This window comes from Pseudorca crassidens, chromosome 3 (genome assembly GCF_039906515.1).
Source record: "Pseudorca crassidens isolate mPseCra1 chromosome 3, mPseCra1.hap1, whole genome shotgun sequence".
Classification (NCBI taxonomy): Eukaryota; Metazoa; Chordata; class Mammalia; order Artiodactyla; family Delphinidae; genus Pseudorca; species Pseudorca crassidens.
Window position 1 is genome coordinate 95,744,205 of NC_090298.1, and position 23,099 is coordinate 95,767,303.

The 23,099-nt window shown below is 45.4% G+C and overlaps 1 protein-coding gene across 3 annotated transcripts in view; it reads right to left on the reverse strand.

The window, feature by feature from the left end:
* The window catches only part of SEMA6A (semaphorin 6A), a 129,097-nt gene extending 107,730 nt beyond the window's left edge, over positions 1–21,367 (reverse strand). For 2 of the 3 annotated variants that reach the window (XM_067731504.1, XM_067731503.1), the window contains exon 1: positions 20,726–21,365. The gene's annotated coding sequence lies outside the window, so the exon portion shown is untranslated. Of the gene's footprint in view, positions 1–20,725 lie in introns of all 3 variants that reach the window. The other variant, XM_067731499.1, reaches the window with a different exon arrangement.
* Between the last annotated feature and the right edge of the window lie 1,732 nt (positions 21,368–23,099).

A 23,099-nucleotide genomic window follows, 5' to 3' on the forward strand; every position in this document is an offset into this window, starting at 1 on the left:
GACACTTAAAAGTATCAGGAGCCATCAGCTTTCTGACAGCTAGGATAGGGCTTTAAAAAATACCTGCCTGACGTTTGCCACAAGGCCTCTCCTGAGAGTGTGTCACAGGATCCTGTCTGTAGATCCTGACTCAGCGATCTACATTAACCTAAAGACACGGTGACAATAAAAAATGCAGGCAGGCCACCACCACATGTCACTGACAGCAGTCGGAGAATTACTGATTAAACTGGAGAGCACTACGAGGTGAGCCATGGTCTTTGTTCTTACTCTTGAAAATTTCCCAGAATGTGTAAAATAGCTGTAGTCAGGGCCTCAGGCTTTCTCTGATGTTCACATTTCTGTTTAAAAAAGGATTTTGTAGCCAACCATCCTTTTCAACATGTTTTAGTGTGCCAAGCTGAAAATTACAAAGCACAAAAGTTGGGCAAAATAATGAGCACACATAACTTTACACTGACTGTCTTTTTATTCAAGAGGAGAATGTTTCTTCTCTTTTTCCAAACTAGGGCAAAGACAGGTGCCACAGTGTATTGTGAGAATCAAATGACATGGTGCATATAAAAGAGCGTTGAAAGCCTTGCACTAATTACTTGGTCACCCTCCAGGTCAATTACTGATTTGGTACTAAATGAAATCCTCCAGGGTGGGGCCCGTTAGGATGATGCATGCTCTCCGGCATGGTTGCTCGAGGCCATAGAGTGAGCTGGGTAAGCACCTGAGGAGTTGGAAGGTGAGAATGTGAGGTCATTTAGGTGGGGCATTAGGTTGCATCCTCTCTACCGGGAGGAGCATTTGCACCTGTCATTCAGGTGCAGCTCTGCAGATCAGATCCTCTCTCAAAGCCTTTTACATCAGTGGTGGATGATTGTTTATACTCACTTACTTACAGGAAGTGTTATTAATGGGGCCGTTTTACACATCCAATAGAAAACTATTTCATAAGTGCAGCCACATGCTGCCAGAGGTGACAAGAAAAAACAGAACATTTTCATTCAGGCATTGCCAAAATATACTCAAAAGTTAAGAAAGTGGGCTTCCCTGGTGGCGCAGTGGTTGAGAGTCCGCCTGCCGATGCAGGGGACGCGGGTTCGTGCCCCGGTCCGGGAAGATCCCACATGCCGCGGAGCGGCTGGGCCCTTGAGCCATGGCCACTGAGCCTGCGCGTCCGGAGCCTGTGCTCCGCAACGGGAGAGGCCACAACAGTGAGAGGCCCGTGTACCGCAAAAAAAAAAAAAAAAAAAAAGTTAAGAAAGTGAAATTTTACGTGGATTGGATATAGGGATACATAAGAAATGATGGAGATCCTGTCTCCAGGAGAAAAGCATCTCCCTGACAGATGAGGATCCAGGGGGAGTTGAGTGTACTCTGGAGAGCATTCCTTCTTCCCAAGAATCCTTGAGAGGCACCAAAGGACACTCACTTCTCCATTGGGAAAATGAGGACAACGTTACGAGTTTGCAAACTGCTTTGAAAACTGTAGATTAAAAATATAAATGCATATAGGACATTCAAATAACACATTGTATCAGGCCTATTTTTCGTGACTGTATTGGGAAACTTTTATTAATATGTTCAATTTAAACACAGATAGCCACCTCATCGATCGTTAAGCACTTGAAAATCCACCAAGTATAATTTTAGCCGGATTTTCTTACAAACCTTCATGTAACCACTGTAGGGAGACCACCTCTGAACTCCAAGTTCAGTCCCTCAAAGGGATTAAATCTTAACCACACCATCACGTCGACTGCTTTCAGTGATCACGCTCGGTGTCATTAGCATCTATTTAATATGGCAGCTGATGCCTTGTGGCCCCCTGCAAATGGGGGTGAGCAGAGCCTTGGCGAGAAGTGAATCGTAATTGCTGGCCGCGGGGCTGTGCGGCGCTGTGACAGCGGCAAGTGGGGAAAAGAGGAAAGCATTAGAGAAGGTCTGTTGTACTGATGAAGTAGAATTCCTAGAACACACTGTGCTATCAAATGAGATTTGGCTCCACAGTGCTGGGAGCAAACAATGGGCTCAGTAGGACCCAGCATTGGTTGCTGCGCATATTCTAGCTCCTTTAGTTGCAGCTGCCTTTCATTCGGGGGAGCAGGAACCGCACTAGAGAATGGAAAGGAGGGGCTGTATTTTTGGGCCAGAGAAATCCAGAGAGTAAGATGTTAGGGAAAAAAACCTAGAGAATTTCAACCAGGATGAATACAGTGGTAAGTTATCTTCTCACACTCAACCAAGTCTATAATTTTTTTGGATAAACAGTTATAGAAAGGACTAGTAAAATGTGTCCAGCCTCTTCAGCTGGGTTAGTATAGAGCATGTTTTAGAAAGAACTGGATGGAGGATGAGTCTTTCTTGGACCTTTAGCTCTGGAAAGGGGTGGGGAAAAGGACGCTTTAATGCATGGGGGTGGGCATAGGGGCTGCAGAGTCTGAAGTGTTAGGGAGGGTCTCTATTCTGGGTCCTCATCTGCATATGAGCTGAATCCAGGGAAAACAATGAACAGTAACATCAGGAAAAAAATGTTCCAAATCACTTATTATAAAACTACATCTTGCTTTACAAAGAATTATTTGTCAGTCTCCAGATAGGTAATATTCTGTTAGTAGTAATAATCCAGGATATAAGAGTTTGTGCCCAACTTGCAAAATGGAGAGAAGAGAGGCGAGAATCCCTACTCAAAAAGTGCCTGAGGCACCAAAAGACAGTTTGACTGTTGAAATCAAAGACAGTTGATTGTAGCCTGTACAAGTAGGAACAACTCTACCTAATTATGAATGGGGCATTGTCAAACCAGTTTGCCCCTGAAATACTCACTTTAACTTAGTTTTTAAAAAATCCATTTTATCCAAAATATTTGAACAAAATTATGCTGCAGCTGTTACTAACCAAGTACAACCAGAGGTATGAAGTGCACACATTCTGTTTGAGGGTTCACATGAAGGTAATAATTTTTATAAAGCATGTGTTCAAAAAACACTGCATAGAAACCAACTTTGTGGAGAAAATTCCGCCCTCTTAAGAACTGCCTAGGAGGGCGGTGAAGTCCAAACAACCCTGATTTGCCCACCTTCTTGAAAGGTTTCGATTCTTAAGCACCTACACTCAAAGCAAACACTAAATATCTGTTGTGGAGGTTTTGTCACAGAGCCCAGGAACCCCAAATCCCTGAGTACGGAGAAGGCTGGGTTTCCCAACAAGGCCTCCTCCCTAAGCCGGGAGAGGCAGGCTTGGACCTTGGGATGGTCACAGCAATCCTGCCCATTCCTGCCTTATTTGTTCTGATCGTTAGGAGGGTGCCAATTAGCGCCTATTTTGATGACAGTTTTGTGTTGTGGACGTCTGTCCACTAGCATCTGGCTAGGGCCCAAGTCCATTTCACAGGAAACAAACAAACCAAACAGCTGTCAGATGGTCCTGAGTTTGGGCGAATACCAAACAAACACAATCCTCCCCGCCACAGGGGAGGAGGGCCGGCGTTCCCATCATCCATCATCTCAGGAAGTGCGCAGTCTCCAACCCATTACCTAACTCCTGACCGGCAGCTCCCTTATTTTTGTGAATTAGGCTTTGCCCACTGGAGTAAGTACTTAGAATGGATAAATCCAGAATTCACTTGTGTTTGCTTGAGAGCTAACGATCAGCTTGGCCCTTGTGTTTCTTCTTAAATCACTGAACCTCTCTTCTGTCCTCTCATTGCACCCGGGGGAAGTAGGGGGTGAAGGCTGGGTTGGAATAGGGATTCACTTTCCAATCCAACTACTTTGCTGTTCAGTTCTTGGGTTTTGTGAAAAACAAGTGTTTAAAGCCAGTGAATCAGTTTGACGCTTTTAGCTTATTGGTGTAGGTAGTTAATGCCATATATACCTTAAAGTTTTGTCGTATAAACTTTTTGTATTTACACATTGATTTTGAGTCAGGTTAGATTAACAGAGACCTTTGGGCCCTCTTTGAAATATCGTGATTCCAAATATAACATTAACTACAATCTAGCACAGAAAACTCCCTCAGTATTATTCCTTTGGAGTTCCTACATGGTCTGTTCCCAGAGTGTAAGAAGGCTTGTGGCATAAGCCTGATAAACACAGGCTCCTCACTGAATGCCAGAACCAACAAAGGCAAATTAAAATGGGATCAAAACCTACTCATCTAACATCTACTTAATATTTTGGGATTATCCAGTAGGATCTAATATATAATATAGCTCAATGCATATTGTAGGTGTGTGCTAAGTATTTCCTAAGTAAAATGAAGAAATGAATGATTATTCAATCAACTATTTAAAATCAGGCTCTGACACACAGAAGTATATAGAGAAAGAGACAGAGATAGAAGCAGGCAGAAAGACTCATCTGGTCACTATCATCTTGTCACTTCAGTTTTAACTTACATGCCAACAACCATGCCCTCCTGGTGGCATGAAACACTGAATTTAGCCAATTCTATAAGGAGAACTTGGTGTCAAATTATAATAGATAATTTTTATTGTGTGCTTACCATGTACCAGACATCATTCTGGTACATATGGTCTCATTCAACCATCAGAATTGCTTTATGAGGTTGGCACTATTAGTATTTCCATTTCACAGGTGAGGAAAACAAGGCCCAGAGAGGTTAAGTGACTTTCCCAAGATCTCACAGCCAACAGAACAGGAAACTCGAGCTCATACTTTTAACTCCTGCATCATGTCACCCCTCGAGAAGAAAAGTTGACTCCCAAATGCAATTTTAACCCTCAGCTTCATTCTGTGTCTCTCTAGCAGTAATGAGATCTTAGTTGTTTTTCCTGATCTTAGTCTCAAAATTAGGGAAATCATCATCATCAGTCAACATTTCTATCAAATTCATGTCAGTCACTCTACTGCTATGAGCTGGATGTACCTGGAACATTGTAACGTTACCTCCGTAACCCACTGAGGATGCCAACATTACACATGCAAAAGATAGCTACGGAGATTGAAATTTACTCTCTCCACTTATTGCAGACTCTGGAGTGTGCTTACTCTTCATCTGAGAAAAAGCAGAGCTGGCACTACTGTCAGAAAGTACTTAATGCCACAGTTTAGGCTGCAGTGCTGTGCTTCTCAATATCTTCAGAGGATAATCTATAAAGTGCTGAAATTTACTCATTGAAGGTCTGTAATAGGATAGTGTACTGAAGTTAGAGAACTATTCCCTGAGGGCTAATTATGCCAGGGACTTGGAGGTGAGGCTATCTGGTCAAACATCTCCCACCCAATGGTGGTTGAAAATTCTTTCTTGACGTTTATAATTTTAATTTAAACTTATTAAAGAAGGTCTTTTAGACTTACTTGACAGAGCTTATTTCATCGTATATTGTTCTTTTGCGTGATGTAAAAGAAAATATAAGTGAACTTAATTGGATAACGCAGTCTTAAAACTTCTTGTTCGGTGTTTAACTCCTTATATGGGGTTGGAATTCCCAGTCATGAGTGTGTGTGTTTTTCCACACCATATCGTCCTCTTTGCCATCAAGAGCTTTGATGATGGACACATTTAAATTTGTTCACCACCTTTCAAAGCAGGTATCAAACTTCTTAACACTATTTAGAGACAGTGACTAGCTGGGCTAGGTTAGCTGCTAACTATCTGTAGATGGTAAGAGTCTCTGTTTTTTCAGCTTTCCTGGAATGTAAACAAAAGTAGTTGTGTTGATATCAAGTAACACTAGAGGGCAGCCTGCAAGTTAGAAAGTAAGTAATCCTACACCAAGCACTACTTTGGCATAGTACAATAGATAACAGCAACTCAAATATGGTGTCCCAGTGTAAAAAAAAATCATCAGATCGTTCTTTAATGTTTAATTCGAATGTGCCTTTAGAAGACTTCAAAGCAAACAATTTCATAAACGTTTTCTCCCTTCTAGAAACTCCCTTATTTGTTAAAGTCCCCTGAAGATACTTGATGTTTCCAATCCTGTTTTTTTTCACTTCCATTATTCAACCTCTTTTTAAAATGTAAAACAAAACTTTATTATGGAATAAAACTTTCCTGTTAGAAGTTTCACTTAGAAGCCTCTGAAATAAAAATGCACTGTGAAGGGTAAAGACAGAATATCCATCTTTTTAGGGTTTTTTTAATAGCATAAATATTAGTTATTTTCAACTATTAAAGGTCTTTGGAGGATTCTTGTGGACAACTGTACTGTATCAGTACTTATCTAAAGGTTGAAACCATAAAACGAAATCTGTAATTCCTCATTCACCTATGTATTGAAGGTTTATTTCTTCCTAAATAAAATATTACTGAACACATTTTTTTTCTTCTACAGTAAGCAGTGTTCAGTTTTAGCATAATGCAGCAAAACTAGGCTTAGCTGTCTGCTAACACTGTCTTATTAAATAAACAACACAATTTAGGTGTTATTTGTGTTTTGTGAATTACATCATCTGTAACATTTCAGTTGCAGGAGGCAACTTAAGAGATAAACACTGGTAAATATGCCCCAGGCAGGGTTAGGAGGACAGAGGGGAGGAAGGGACAAACACATCTACATTTAGCTTCAGAATTCAAAGACTTGCATAAAGTAAAACCGTTCAGAATGAAAAAAATAGGAAACAGGTGGCTCGACCTATGCCCTGATTCTTCCATGAGTGAGTCACGCACGTGCTCTCCTTCCTCCTGTACTTTGTAGCCAGTTTTTATAGATGCATTGGACGGTGCCTCAGTCTTTCTTATTATTATCCACCTCCTATCAGGGTATTAACCTCCCTAATGTTGGAGAAAGTGGTCCCTGCTGCCAGACCAAATGCAACAGTTTAAATGCTCTTACTTTTAAAATCTTTAGCACTCATTTTACAGAGCTGGGTATGAGCACAATAGAACTCATCCCAGGCTTTGGCGTTTGGCTTCTTGTGTGTTATTTACATATGGTTTTATGATAGCTGTTAAATATTAACTATTTTGTCTGTAAACCTGGGTTCCTGTCCTGGCCAGTGCCACCACGATCCACTCAGCTCCCCAGATGTGACATCTTGGAACCATTTTTTACTACTTCTACCCCCTTATCCCACACGTCCAACTGGTCCCTAAGTCCTGACGGCTGTACTTTGTCAACACACCCAGAATCTGTTTCCTTTTTTTCCACTCACAGTGCTAGCAGATTTATATTTCTAAAACACACATCTGAGGATATCATCATCTTGCTGAAAAGCTTGGAGCCTGCAGCTCCAAGTCCCACCTCTTCAGCAGGGCAGAGCCCTCCACAAGCTACTCTCCATCCCTCTTTCTGTCCGCTGGGCTTTCAGGCCACATCACCAGTCATCAGGAGGCCCCCTTGCTGCTCTGGGGCCAAATCCTGCATTCCTCTGCCTCTGGCCTTTGCTCCTGCCTCTCCCTTAGCCCCACTGCTCTTCTGCCCCTTGCCTCCCATGTACCAAAATCTCACTCATTCTTTAGATGCAGCTGAAATGCTTCCTCCCCAGCTGGACAGAGCACTCCTTCCTGTCCTTAGCATCCTTACCACTCTGCTTTGGGGATGGAGAATAGTCAGACCTCAGACACTATAGTAATTTTTTGCAAATCTAACTTCCTCGATAGAATGTCGACCCAATGTCTGGCCTTGAATGGGTATGCAGTTAATCAGTAAATTCTGAACTAGGTCATCATTGTGCCTCAGCAGTATCTAGAACTTGCCTAGAGTAGGTGCTAAATATCTATCTGCTGAATTAAACGGAACTGCTGCTTTCACTAGACCCAGCAGCGAGGACCAGAGGAGTAAAATAACCTTGGTCAGAGGGAAGATCCATTTATGTTGAGCCATCTGGTCTACTTTATTCCTTGCAAAAAGTGTGTTTCTGTTTCATAGGTACAAGTTGCAAGCCCCAGGAGGATATTCCTGCTGAATATCTGGTTCACCCCTCTGTCCCTCCAGTTGTACCCTGCCCCAGGGTCAAAGTTTCCACTTTTATGTTACTGTTTATTTTTATCCCTACTATAAAACAGGACTAGAATCCTAAATAACAACATCCTCCATTTTTCAAATGATGTCCTTTCGGATGACAGACTCAAGGCCCTAAGAGCTGCTGGAGACAATGACCTGCAATAGCATTCCACCCAGAACCAAGAGTTTAGGTCCCAATGGCAGTGAACCCTCAGGTGAAGTCCTTGGAAAGCTACTTCTAAGCTTGTTTCATGGCAGTAGTCAATCTGCATAGTAGGCATAATGTAAAAACGTCTTCAGTTGGAAGACCGTAAATTGTTCTCAGAAATTTTTAAAGTATTGAGTAAACCGTACAATGGCACGGAGCATAAAAAACGCAGATTCAGAAGGCTGGGGACCTTGTCTCAAGCCCCTTACCAGAGGTATATACTCTTAGGCCAATCATTTGACCTCTCTGAACCTCGGTTATCTCATCTTTAAATTGGGCATAATAATTTCTGCCCTGCCTAACCCAGGTTGTAATAATATTAAATGAGGTGATGTTTATAAACACACTTTGAAAAATATAAGCACTATATTGTAAGGTCTTTATTAGTAGTAATAACACCGTTAAATACTGTTGATGTTGATCGTCACCACTAAGCCTGATTTCTAAAATCTGATACGGGACTTGGCAAGACTCCTTCCTGGGCAGAGCAGTCCTGGGTTTGCACCTCACGGCTATAAGCCAGTCTGTCCTCTCCCATCCTGGGAAGGCCGGCACTTGAAACACAGGCAATAAGAAACAATGAAATATGCCAATGCATTATGATTACTTTTAATAGAACGAGCCCTCCAGTGAAGACTGGGTATGGTTGACAACAAGCAAGAAAAGACATTGCCCCAGTCCTACGCTGGAAACCTTTGCAAGCTCTGCTCAGAGGAATTTGCATTTCAATAACAATGCGATAATGTCAAGCTATTCACAACATTGCAAAGCCTTCTCTTGCACACCTGGCTTGGGGAACTGGAAGTGGCTGTTTTCTAACAGCAATGGCAGTTATGTTGTCCTTTTCATTCTTGGGAATGGATGTGTTTGGGCAGTATTCGCAGGTCTTGTGTTCTGGACATGACAAAATATGAAAACGAAAGCCCCACACTCCAAGATCTCCCAGGAGAATTAATTAATCAGCATATTCAACATGTTGAACTTCCCCTCATCACCAACGAATGGAAACACCACGTAGATAAAAGTTGACTTTTTAATAGAAAACTTTTCCCTGTATGCTGAACATCACCTTAAAAAAGAAACGTACCCAAAAGATGTTTGTTACCTTCCTCTTGGCTACATATGAAACTACTCTGTTCCTTCTAGATGATACCAGTAGCATCTCCTCTTGTCTGGGCAAACATGGGATCATAACACAGGGTTGACTTAATTTATATTAGAAGTAAAACCATATTGCACGCAGTGGGACAACCATCTTGCCAATTATTTCAGATAATCACTCCCCTAGAACACAGTACAGCAAATAATACCAGTCAACTTAGGTAATTTCTCATTAAAACTCTTATAGATCTGTAAGCTTAATTGTAAAAGCTAAGCATTTATAATTCGTAAGCACAAATTATGCTAAACTAGACAGGTTGTATGCTACTAAGAGTTTCGTATAAGCTGCAAAATGATTATTCACTCAGTAGTTTAATCCGTAAGTTGGCATTAATATACTATACCTAACTTTCATTAGGCCCCTCTAGTTAAAAGCTGAATGTAAATAGCGCATTAACATGACAGTTCAGCTTCTTGATATCTGTTCTAAAACTCATGACACAGGAAAAGTACTATAAATGAAAAGTAAGGCCTGTTTCTCTCCAGTGCCTATAGTGTTCTGGTCGTTATGGTTAGCACTCGGTAAAGAGTACTTTTAGGCGAAGGAAATACCACTTGGTCCAGTATCCCCAGCATAAGTGGCTTTCATTTGAAAGAATTGGGGCACTGCTCAAAAGCCCCATTCAATCTTTGGAAGGCATGGCCTCGAATCCAGCTAGGAGCCAGTATATATCAACAATTTTGATAAGTAAATTCCTTTAAAATACAACATGATTCCTCTAAAGATTCAAAACACTCCACATCACTTGTAAATTTCAGCTGTTCCCCAAGTGATATTTCATTCTTTATATGATCATTCTGCAAATGATACAGAATCACATTTCTCATAAAAGAAGAACCTAGCATGGTTTGCATGGCAAGATAATGGAAGCATATTCAAGTCACCGCTGTCTGAAAATGTTCCAGCAAAAGGCAGCCTCCGAGGCATGGATGCCTTGGAGACACCAAAACATCTGTAATCAGAAATCATTAATTAAGGTTACCTAAAGTCTACATTGTATTTGACTGACAGCCTCACAAAAGCACTGCTTACTTTTCGTAAGGCTGCAGTGTACAATGTCGTCTCTGACCAGATACCAAAGAGTAATCACAACCTTGTCATTGTCGACAGGACAGCAAACTGAATCCCCACAAACTCTTCTTCGAACAAAAAAAGCTTCTGATCTGAAATATTAATCCTATTGTCCTCCCCACTCCATGCTTTTTTCTTTAAAAAAAAAAAAAAAAACTATCGTAAAAGAATACTCTAAAACAAGCAGGACCTATTTTCTGACCCTGCCGAATAATCAGAGGTCCCTAATACTGAATTTACAAATGGATATTTTCTTTGCTTCACAGAGATATTTGAGGGGGAGGTGGGGGAGGTCTGGGGGGATAATTGCAGCCTATGGGTAAGCCAGACCACATGATCAAAAACTGCTGTGACACTTAAAAGTGTTTCTCCACAAGGAATTCCTGTGCCCAGAAGCCTGGTGAAGCCAGTAGCAATTAAGGCCATGTTATCCTTTTAATTTACTTCAAATTATTGGCCTCTAAGATCAATCATTTAGTGTGGTTGAGTAAGGGAGGGGTCAATATAATAGGCACGTGCATTAAAAATTCTTGTTGATCTTAAACAAAAATTTTGGCAGGCTGGATCTGGGGAAATTTAAAACGGCTGCTTTGAAGCTCACCCTGAAATAAAAACTAGTTATTTTCTAGTTTAAAAAAAATGACTAATATTCTAGATTAGGCCCATTTGTAATGAATTCAAGGTTTTCTTCTTCTGAAATCGCCTGGATTTTCAGTTGCTGCACTGCGTGTCCTGAATTCAGTGCTGTTTGCTTCAAGTGTGAGATGGTTTTATTTTATGTTTTAATTTACAAAGGAATTAAATGGCTGGGCTTAGACTGATGGAGGAGTCCTTGAAAGTCCACTCGAGAAATGGGAACTAAAACATTAAGAAGTGTACCAGTATCTGTTACACACGGCCAACTCTACCTAACAAAGGAGAGCTGTGTTCTTCATCACACACGAAGCACATAAATCATGGGGTGCGTGTATCTCCCTCTTGTAGCAATTTAGTCCTCCAGATCTTTTCTTGACCAGGTCACACGAGATGTCCGCCACTGGAGAGCTTTTTCCTCATCAACCCGAAATAGCAAGATCTTATAATCACAGGAAGAAAAAAAATGCTCAGACACTCAAGAGCTGGCAAAACAGTAGACCTTTGGGCCAGTGCTGCAAAATGCAGTCAAATGGTCTCTAGCCCTTTAGTAATGTGCGTCGGACCAAAGAAAATAAAGGCGAAACCTGAAGGAAAGCACGAGTGTTTACGTGGCCATACCAAAGCACAACATACAACACTCGCGAGGTCATTTTATTAATTTAGCCATCTGCAGAGCCAAAACCAAGTTGTGAAACTGAGATTTGAGCGAAGTCAGGAATGGCCTCGTTGACCTCCACGTTTAGAGACAGCCTTAATGAAGAGTTCGTACCCTTTGGCTTTCTTGTCGAAAGGTGAAAGTGACATCAGCCCCTGGACTGTAATTTTTTACCAGCAAGACTGAGTAAGAGGCAAATCCTGGAGTAAATTATCAGCTTGGATGTGCACGTAACAAGGTCCAGAGAGACCCTCTCAGAAGTTGCCTCTTTTAATCCAACGCTGACTTATACGAGAAGCGGTTTTCAGTGCTTTCAGAAGACCACAACAGCCAAAATCACTGCAAGCCTCGCAAGCCTAGTAGATCTCAAACCTTTCCCAAGACGTCCCAACACTATCTGAGGCCCTGAAACTATGGCAACCGAATAAGAAAGTAGCCTCCATGATTAATAGATGAAGATCCCAGCGACAGTGTCTAGCTAGGGCCATCCTTCATGATGCGAGAAGAATTAGCACAGAATCCATCTCAGAAACCATTAACAAGTATTCTTCTTATAAAAATCCACCCAACTGCCGTTCTGCTACCTATACCCCAGTTTAGAATGCCGTGAACAGTTCGGTTTCTAGTTATCGCTCACTCTGCAGAGATGAGGATGTTTTCAGTAACTCAGATGCTCACGTTTTTAGAATAATGAAAGGCTTAATAGGCTGGTGTTCCACCTGGGTATCTGAGGCCTAAGAACAAAGACGTTCAAACACCAAAGTATGTGAATGAAGTCGAGTGGCTCTCAGGGTAAAAAGGAGAGACAGTTGTTGGACTGTTCCGAGTGTTTTTTGTGGAGTGCAGTTTTTCGTAAAGCATTCCGTTTTCAGGAAAGGAACGTTTCCATTCACCAGCTCCATCAGTATTCTCTTACTTTCCTCATTCAAGGACGGTAGGAGTCTGGGGGGGGAGGCAAGCCCTAGAGTCGCTGCAATATTAATAAAAAGATTGAGTACGCTCCTGAAAAAAGGACTCGGGAATAGGAAAAAGGAAGGAAGAATAGATCCACAGAAAGCCTGGCTTTAAAACTCTCATATAACATTAAACCACAATTAATATATCCGTTATTTCCCGGTCCCTCAAATGCTTATTTTCCAATGGCATGTTTTCATTGTGTTCAATGCCAGCTCCTGTTCTGTTCTATAAATGCTTCAAATCAAATCATGGCCAAAGGCTTGGTCTTCAACACGTGGGAGGGCAGAAGGGATAAGAGAGGGATAAATGGCATCACTTTTAGAGATTCTTCCGCTAAGGTTTTTGAATTGGCTTGGATTCTTTGAATTAAAGTTTCTGCAGATGGCAATTATAGGTTAGTTGGAAACCACTAGCAAGCGCTGAGTCATATTAAATGAAAGCCTCAGGTCTCAAGGCTGTATGTGGAAACATCTATTACTAACAGTACTTTCAAAGCAACAGTCGCACACTGGCTGCTCCACAGGACCTGGTCCTTCAGTCTTTGGGGCATGTGAATTGCTGATTTATTCCCCTCTCTGTATGTCATCTTTCCACTTGCAAAACTGAAGAGAAAAACATTTTCCTAGATGAAAATAACTGTAATTCTAAGCCACGGAGGGATTCCTGTTCCTTCAGGGAACTGCAGCGATAATATTGCCCCTTTTGCTGTGCTTCTGAGGAGTCAGATAAGAAACTGTATGATTATCATTTGAATCAAATTTCAGGTTGTATAGCAATATATCAGCAGTAGAGTAATCACTGTCTCCACTGTGGTCAGGTGACTATTTCCCTGCATTTGGTGGGGAAGGTAGTGGTTCGCTTCTGCGTGGAGATTCAGGTGCTCCCAAACTGTCAACTGTTTCAGGCTTGGCCAGGGAAGACTGACCTGGCAAATATGGCCACCATAAAGACTCTCATGCAGTAGTCCCAGCCATAGTCTCTTGGAGAAGTTGATTGACAGCCAAGCTTCTCCCCTATGTGGTCCTTGGGGTCAATTCAACTCATCCCTGAACAGTCATTATGGGCAGCTCTCAGATTTCAAATGTGGGTACTCTCAGATTCTTTAGTGGGTGTATTTTACTTAACGTTGTGAATGTTCCTTTCCAGTCCGAAGGTGTTTCCTTCGCATCATCTCTTTATGTCACAGATTTGTAAGGCCATTTCCTTCTGTACTCTCCCCACCAGGGCACTCTCCATGACAACTGTCACCCAAATAAAAATAATACTTTATATTTAATGAGTGTGTGTAGTGTATCAGGCATTGGGCCATGAAACTTAAAGATGTCATATTTACTCTCCTCGACAACTGTAATACAAATGTAAACTGTAGCATTTTACAAATGGAAACTGAGGCAGATAAGTAACTGGCTCAAAGTCACACTATTTGTAAATGGCAAAAAATGGGATGCAGTCTGTGTTGTGTCTGCCTAAGATGTGTGACCTCTGCATCACCTCCAGAGCTGTCTACAGCCCTCCCTCCAACAGTTCTTGCACATTTTTTATAAACTTATGCCACAAAATCGAATGAATTTGCCCTGTATTTGGTGGGGAAGATAGTAGCAAATAGCAAAGATCAAAACTTCTTTCCTCTCACTCCTAGTTCGCCCTGATGTGTCTGTTCTACGTTAATGCTTTCACTGACATGAGCTGTGTTAGAACTTACCTGAGCAAAAACAAGCCCTTACTTTTTTTTTTATAATGCCTGGCAGAGTGCCACTCCTATGACCTTGCCCAATTCATTGGTCACATTGGAAACAATCACTAGTTGACACGGTTGGCATCTGATTCATAAAGTTGCCATCTGTACACTGCGTAGATCGTGCATTTTCAGTGAATTTGAGGATCTTACTTAATTTCATAATGTGGTTTACATTAAAATGACATCAACACAGTATAATCTTTCTTTTATGATTTAGAAGACAATGAAGCAGGGTCTCTGCTAGGCCTGGGGTCTCGGGAGCGGAGGAAGGAGTCAGCATCAAACTTTTCAAATTTCCAGACTGCATTTAAAAAAAATTAATTAATTTTTGGCTGTGTTGGGTCTTCGTTGCTGCGCCAGGGCTTTCTCTAGTTGTGGCGAGTGGGGCTACTCTTCGTTGAGGTGCACAGGCTTCTCATTGCGGCGGCTTGTCTTTGTTGCGGAGCATGGGCTCTAGGTGTGTGGACTTCAGTAGTTGTGGCACGTGGGCTCAGTAGTTGTGGTTTGCGGGCTCTAGAGCGCAGGCTCAGTAGTTGTGGCTCACAGGCTTAGTTGCTCCACAGCATGTGGGATCGTCCCAGACCAGGGCTCAAACCCATGTCCCCTGCATTGGCAGGCCGATTCTTAACCACTGCGCCACCAGAGAAGCCCCAGAAAGTTGAATTTTAAAAACTACTATTAGCAAACTCCAAAAAGGCAAGAAGGTTCTGTGGCCAGTGGTTAAAATGCAGAACAAATGAGTCCAAGGTCAAAAGCTCAGTCTCCGTAAGTGCTGGCTGTCTTCTTAGCTCTGTTTCTCAGAAGGGTGATTCTACCTAACTCACATTCCCTCCAGCTTCAACCAGGTGTCCCACAGATGTATGCTCTTGGCTATAGAAGGGGACTGACTGGATGTGAGTGTGGGAACGAGCAGGCTTCAATCCATCACGAAGACTGGAAAAACAACCCAGAGTGAATGCTCCACTGATGATGCATGAGACACATCACCTATGTACATGGAAGACAGTGTTACACACACACACTCATGCAGGCAGAGAGGTGTCTCATTTGATGGACACATATCATAGAAAAACAAGAGCAGGCAAAAGAGATAAAGACGGGTTGTTTGCAAAAAGATTCACTCTTCATTCATTCAACAAATACTTGTTATGAAAGCGCTGTGATGTGCCAGGCACAGGTTTAGGTGCTGGAGATAACAGCAGTGAAGGAAACATAATGGCATTGTGTCTAGCAGAAGACAGAAAATAAATGAGGACAACAGACGGTTTGTCAGGATGTGAAAAGTGCTAAGAGGAAAAAAAAAAACAAACCTGAGGCTGTCCACTGGGGTAAGGAGTGTTGCGACAAAAGGGTGAAGCAAATATGATCAGGAAAGTCTTCACTGAGGAAGTGACATGTGAGCAGAGAACCTGTAGGTGCAGAGGAGCAAATCCTGCAGCTCTCTGGGCAGAGGACCGCCCCAAGCCTTGAAAGGGCAAGTGCAGAGAGACCCTGCAAAGGGGCCCGGGGGGAGCACGCCCAGCATAGTCAAGTGACCCCAAGGAGGAGTGGAGGTCAGAGAGGTGGGGACCCGAGTGCAGATCATGTGGAACCACAAAGGCCATAGAAAGAACTCTGGCTTTGACTGGAGTAAGATGGGAAAGCATTTGAGCACATGTAACCTGATCTGTAAAAAAAACTATATCACTTCAGCTGCTGTGTTGAGAAAAGACTGTAGGGGGCCAAGAGCAAAGCCCGGAGACTAGCTGGGAGCCTAACACAGTAGGTTCCCCAGCAGGAGGAGACCGTGGCTTGGCCAATGTGAGGGCCACTGAGCTGGAAGACCTAGAGGGAGTCCGCATGCTTTCTGAAGGTGGGGCTAACAACACGGCAGTTAGAATGGATGCAGATACCAGAAAGAGAAGAGGCAAGGATGACTCCTGAGTTTTTTGGCGTGAGCAAACTCAAAGGATGGAATTGCCATTTACCAAGATGGAGAAGATGATAAGAAAAGCATGTGTGGAGGAGAAAGATCCAGAACTAGGCGTTTGGAGTGTTTGGGTTTGAGATGTCTAGATTCTACCCCCTGTAGGCATTGTGTATATCACAGATCCAGGAGAGAGGTCTGGGCTGAGGGGGTAATTTGGGAAACATCAAAGTATTGATACTTGTGTGTGACGCTCTCCATTAGTGTAATTAGAATTATTTTAATAAAAAGGTTTGCAAGAACTCATCTGCTTCACAAAGCAAGATACCCTTGTGTATAAACTATATTGTAATAGTCCCATGCTGAGAAGTATCCCGAACTCACTTCTCCCCTTGAGGTTTGTGTGGTATGACATCTTACTTGCCCATTTCAAAGGGATTAAATGCCTCCCTCCCTTCCCTACCTTACCATATCCCCAAGAGGCAATTGTGTGGTTGCCAGCAGAGAACAGCTCAGTTGCTCTTACAGCACATTTTAAGGCAGAGGAGAAAAGCCTTCACTCTGGAATAGAAATCTCTCAGAGACAACTTGGCTCCAGGGCACCCCAAGAGAGTGGGGGGCACTGATATGGGAGGGCCCAGCAGGATGCTTCCAGGTTTCCCCTTCCCCTGGAGATGTGAACACCCAGGGAACACTCGCTGTGGGATGAGGGCAGTGAACTGTCGAAACTTAAAGTGTGTGTGCAGGGCGGGCGGCAGCGTCGAGATACGTGCAGGCTTTTCCACCGTCGCAAACGGCAGATGCCTAATTAAAGCATTTGCAATTAGTTTGGCTTGTTCTGTGATTCCTTTCTGCAAACAAATATGATGGGAGAATATATTAGCTCTTGGCAAATCTAGTTCTAAAAAAACTTTCTCTCCCGTGATTACTCTTTTGTCCTGCTCAGAAAAGAGCTGAAGCACTATGTACACACCCTGAAGTATGTGACTTACCTCCTTGTCCAAAACAGTATTTTTCCTTCCATTTCATAAAGGAGTGCAACTGCCCATTTGCCTTTAAAGCATGAGGATTTATTTTGAATTTAATACAAGTTCTTAATTTGGGTCTCTTAATTTTATTCAATGAACGTAACAGTCTTCCTAATTCTTGCCATCCTTCTGATTCAACACACTTGGCAATGTTATCCACCTCCTCAGAATGCAAATGCTATATTTCTTTAATGATGGGAAAAGCATTCACTAGACTTCGAAAGAACTCTAGGGGTGAGTGTTTGTGTGTGTGTCTCTGTGTGTGTAAATAAAGAGTTGCACTTATTGCCACTTTACAATAACCACTTACTTGAAGGCATAGACTTTCTTTTTCACTGTAGGGGAAGAAAAAGCCTAGGTCTATTCTAAGTGGAGAAATGTGAACTGTTTGGGACTATTTCTTTCATTTATTCATTCAATATTTACTTGAGTTTCTACAGTGGTTCTTATGAATTTTTAACCTATTTCAACTTAGATGTTTTATCCAATAAGTATATTCTGCAGGTAGCTACTGAGATCATGATTTTGGGTGTCCGTTGAACATTTACATATGTGGTTATATGCATTATGAGAGTGTGGCCCATCTCTAAACGGTGATAACTGCAAAACAGAACGCTTTGGGAAGATTGTCACCAAACAGTGTAAATAAGAAACATGAACTAGAATGCCTCTTTATATCAAGTTGAAAAAAGACATAACACAAAAAAGAGGTTTAAATCTGTTGGTCATTCATTTCTCCTTTCAGATTGGTTTGCAAAGTGCCTCATCTAAGAATGTCCTAAACCCAAAATAATAACAGAGAGTGGGGGGTTACTCAAGAGTTGAATAAAAGTCACCATATAAACAAGCATGGGTAAACCAAATTCAAATAATTAGTGCAGTTATTTTTTAACAGATGGTTTAGGTTAATAGGTGGAGACACAGTGTTGCCACTGTAGTATTTAAGGTTAGGTTAATAATTAACTTTCGTGCCTGGAGTAGTTTAATCAAACCTTACTGTAAAAACTGCGCCATGCAGACTAAACAGGGTATTCAAAAAACCATGCAAAATACTTGCAATCTTGACCTCTGGTAGTCATTTGGAAAAAGTGTGAAAAAAGAAGATGTTTTCATTCAGAAATGTGCACTAGTATCTTTACTTTGGGGGAAAAACCTTCATAAAGGGTTCATATTATCTGGAACCAACAATCTTCTCCCTGCCATGAGAGTGGCTGACTGTGGACTTCAAATGCCCAAGATGTATGTTGAAAGGAAGACCAGACAATTATCGGGATTAGAGGAAGGCAAGGCAAAGGCACTCGACCTTCGTACCCGGAAAGACTTCAGAACCGGCGCTGGGGGGCATTAAATAGCTTTCCTGAGACCTGCTGGCACAACACTGTAACAGGGTTAAACATCTTTTCAGATACCAAGCAAAGAAAGTCGGGCATACATGTGAGAGAGTGTGTCTGTATGAGTGTCTTCGCGCCCCTGTGTTTTAAACCTTTCGTGGATCACATTCAATTGCAACTTGATTTTCATCCAGCCTAGGCAGAGAGTGATCCCACTGTGGCCGTCCCTGGCCACCACATTCCCAAAGCAGACGCCTTTCTCCCAAGGACCGATGGGGATTGGTAGCGGGGCTGTCCCCTGCAGTACAGGCAAGAGGCGGCCCCTGGAAATGCTCGCCTTGGCCGTGAAAACAGCGATTCCTACCCCGCTCCACGCACACCTGATTTCCTGCTCTGCCCCTCCTTGAACACCCGCCGGCTGGAAAACAGCGCGAGGGGTGCAGGAGGCTGGGATGCTGAGCTTGGAGCCAGCCAGCCCGGGCCCGTGTCCACACGCACCCGCGCGCCAGCCGCTGTCCACAGTGGCCGCACCAGCTTCCTGAGTGCTGCGCTGAACTTCCCCTTCTCGCCCCTCCCCACGCCCACCCCTTGCTCAATTGCTTGAGAGACTGGGCCAGCAAGTGCAGTGCCACGACCCCAACCAAGCTGACCACCGGTCGGGGTGGCACTCTCCGAAGGGCCGGCTCCTACCTCCTAGCCGTACGTATCCTGGGCGGTTCGCCCGCCTCCCTGGGGGTTCCGCTTCCCGCGGGCTGCACATGCTGAGCCCCAATTCTGTAGTGCCCCCCCACTCCTGGCCTTCAGAGAAACTTTCCAGAAGCACCTGGTCGAGTGACCCCGCGCTGGAAAAAAAGGAGGCGGCGCTGGGCGGAGGGGCAGCGAGGGAGCGGGAAAGAGGAGTCCTGTTTCCTTCCCCCATACCCACAAATCCATACTGTTCCCTGGCTCCCCCTGTACCGTTACGGTCGTGGGGGGAGGGAACGGATCTCGGGATCCTGCTTTGCACCGTGTAACACACTGGGGAGCTGAGAAAAAAGCGGAGCATCTGGGGGAAGAGACACTTGCCATCCCAGCAGGGTCGTGCAGAGTGGGTGGGCACTGTCGGGCTTGCTCCCGAGCGCCCCACTGCCAGCGAAGCAGCGCTCTAGACGCAGCAAGTAGTCCGGACAATCCAGAACCTGGGGCCCGGGCAGAGCTGTCGTCTGGTTAGCAAGCACTGAGCCATCTCTTGCCTGGTCTTCTCACCCTTCCCCCTCCCGGGACACCTTCTTTCCAGAGAGGGACCTCGTAGATTCTGGAAGACGGCACAGTGGGCGCCAGTCCCGGCGTGATGGGTTCTGTGCTTGAGGGGGACACAGACGCGACGGATGCTGTCTTCGCCGCCCAGGAGGGAGCTGCGGCGGGGAATAGGACCCAGGGCGGGGGCGCCGCGGCACACTGGGAGGAGGCCACTCGTTCGAGCAAACAAAGCCCGGAACCTCTGGTGCCAGCGTCCGAGGGAGCCGGGATGTCACCAAGTGGTAGGGTGCGCGAGTGCCAGGGCCATTACAAGTTTCCCGCACTCCACTGAGCCCAGCCCAGACCCCGCACCGACAACAAAAGATTCTCTTTGCTTCCCCACCGTATCTGCGGAACCCCTGAACTCAAACCTCGTGCCGAGCGAAAACAGCGCTCTTCTACCCAACCTCCTCCAGCCCTGGAGGGCAGAACCCCTTCCCCTGCCTTCGCACCAGGACCGGGCACTTCCGAGAATCACCCTTTCAGGGCTTCTCTGTTGCCTGCTGGCCCGAAAGTGAGGACGAGCCCCCGGGTACTGCATACACATCCCAGGGCCAGGGAGCTATCCGCGCGGTTGGTGTCCCGGGCGGCGCCTGGCGTGTGCGCAGCGCGGGTGGGGAAGCTCGCAGCACGGAGCCCGGCGGTCTCTGGGGCGCCGGGTGGAGAGGAGCAGCGGGCAGGGCTCGCGACTGCTCCCCCAGGGCCGGGCAACGCTCGGGAGACTGACACAAGACAAAATAAAACGCAAGCACCACAAAGCCGAGACAGGGCGTGCGGACCGCGGCCCCGGGACCCGCAGGAGGGAGCCGAGCCGCTCGGGAGGTGGGGCGCGCCGGGGCGCCCCAGCCGTACCTTTTCGGTGCATCGACGGGCAGGCGGCCGGGGCTCGGAGCGGGCTGGTACAGCGTGTATCCCATTTAGTAATCCATTATCGAGGGGATCTCTCCGGGCCGCGAGCTGCGCTCTCTCCTTCGCAAGCCTTTGTCATTCCTACATGTGTGCTTGTCTCTTTGGGGTAACAGTCGCGGCGACTACTTTCTGGGATGCAAACGCGCTGTATTCATCTCCAATGACAGGCGGAGAAGGGGAGAGGAAGAAAGAAAGAAAGAAACCAACAAGAAAGGAGTAAATGTTCAAGAAACTCTTCTCCAAATCCAAATTCCACTTGGATTCCACTCCGGCAATCCCTTCGGTAGTGTCTGCGCCGATTAACAAGTCATTTCAGGGTGGGGGGGCGGGGTGGGGGCTGGCGCAGGGGTTCGCCCTCTAGCCCCGCTCCACGGCTGGGAGCGCTACGCCGCGGGTGTGGCAATGCTGGCCGCTGCCGCCGCTCCTAAGCGCACATCGCGGGCGGTCGGCCCCGCGGAGAAGCGCCGCTGCTGCGTCCGGAGCGCCTGGACAGCCGAGTGCGTGGGGAGCGGAGTTGGCTGCAACCTCACCCCGTGCGGCTCACTACTCCTCTGTCACTCGAGAGGCCGCCGCTCCGGGGCGGAGCCAAGTCCCGGACTGGATTGCGCAGAGCGGACTCTCCTCCTGCAACCCCGCCTCCTTTGGCAGGCGTCTTCTCCGACCCAAAGGAGAGCTGCGGTCTATGTGTGCGAACACTAGCGAGCGAGGCGGAGAGACGGAGAACCTACGCGGTTTGGCCGCAGGTGGAGCCTTGGATCGACTGGCCAGCGCAGCTTCCTTCCACCACTATTCCCTGCCCCGCCGCGCGCTCGGCCGAGGTCCCCGCGGGGGCGATGCCGGCAGGAGGCCAGCCCTTGCCTCCCCCAGCCCCGCATTTGCTCTAGCAAAAAAAAAAAAAAAAGAATCCCGGACAGCATTGCTGAGCTCTGACAAATCAGAAAAATTAATAAAAATAGACGTAGTGCAGGAGCGAGTCACAAGAAAGGATTTCATCGATTTTCTTAAATGGAAAAGTTTTAAACGATGAGGGTGAGTGAACGGCGAACCTTTCTAATTCTGATTACTGTATCAAGAGGTAGATTCCAGAAGTGATGGACGCTCTGCGCACCCAGATGAATTGGATAGAATCCGGTGCGCTTAAAAATACACTTCGAAGATACGAACACAGCTATTAGTTAACGTACGTACAACACAACACGTTAATAAAGCATGTTAAGTAAGCAAATAAACTATAGTGGAAAGGATGCTGTTAACGAAGATTTGCTTTTAAAATTAGAAAGTGTGTAAACTGTTCTTAGAAATAACTATGTAAACTTCAGAAATAAGACACAGTTCCAACGAGAATCCAACAGCTTCATGGAATAAGTAAATCTCAACTTCTTTCAAGGCGCTTTTGTTACCATTAGAAGAAGAATGGCAGGCACAGCCTTCCTCCTCCGCTTGAAAGTTCAGTCGCCAAAAAAGCCTTGCTGTTACAGGCTTGGGCCCACTGGGCAGGCCACACGATGTCCCCCCTCCCCCGGCCGCTGCGCGCTACCCGCCTGCTTGCCCCGCAGACTGCGCACGGTAGCACGTTGCTCCCCGAGTGGGCTTCTCACTTGGTTTGGATCGTAGCCACAGCCTTTAAAGAAAGTAACACGGGGCGGCCAAGCAGTTCTCCGATCATTACTTACTAGTCATGGGGTCGGCCGAGAAAAGCATTGGGAAGCAGATCAGGGTCTCAGTCGCCCTTAGGCCGAATGCTGTCATATAAATGCAGTAGAGACTGTACCTGTTCCCTAATTGGGGCTAGGGCCACTAATAAGTCTACCCCCCCCTTTTTTTAAATTACCGTTCCTACATGGAACTAGACTACATACAGACATCTGCTAATGAGGGCTCACGAAGAATAAAATAAGTGCACACGCGACAACAGTGTATGTATATATAAGATACATTTTCCACAAACCGTTTAGAAAAGGTGAGAAGGGTAAGCGGGAAAACGTCGGTCTCCCTGCTGTCTGCCAAAGGTGCCAGCAGGGGCCGCTATCCCCACCTTTCGCAGGCAAAAGCAGCTACAGATCCGCGGCGGCGGGGGGTTGGGGGGGCTGCGGCCGTAGGTGCGCGCGCAGCCACCGCGGCACGCGGAGCCAGCTCCGAGAGGGGGCTGGGGCGTGGGGGCGGCGCTCTTGGCTGCGCGCTCCCGCGGTCCGGGTGGGGACTGGCTCGCGAACGTCCCTTTCGAATCTGGTCGGAACCCGGGGAGGGGCCCTGGCCGGCCGCCACCGGTCAATCCTCGGCTGCGCTATTTAACGCCCAAATTTCGGCGTTAAGTCCC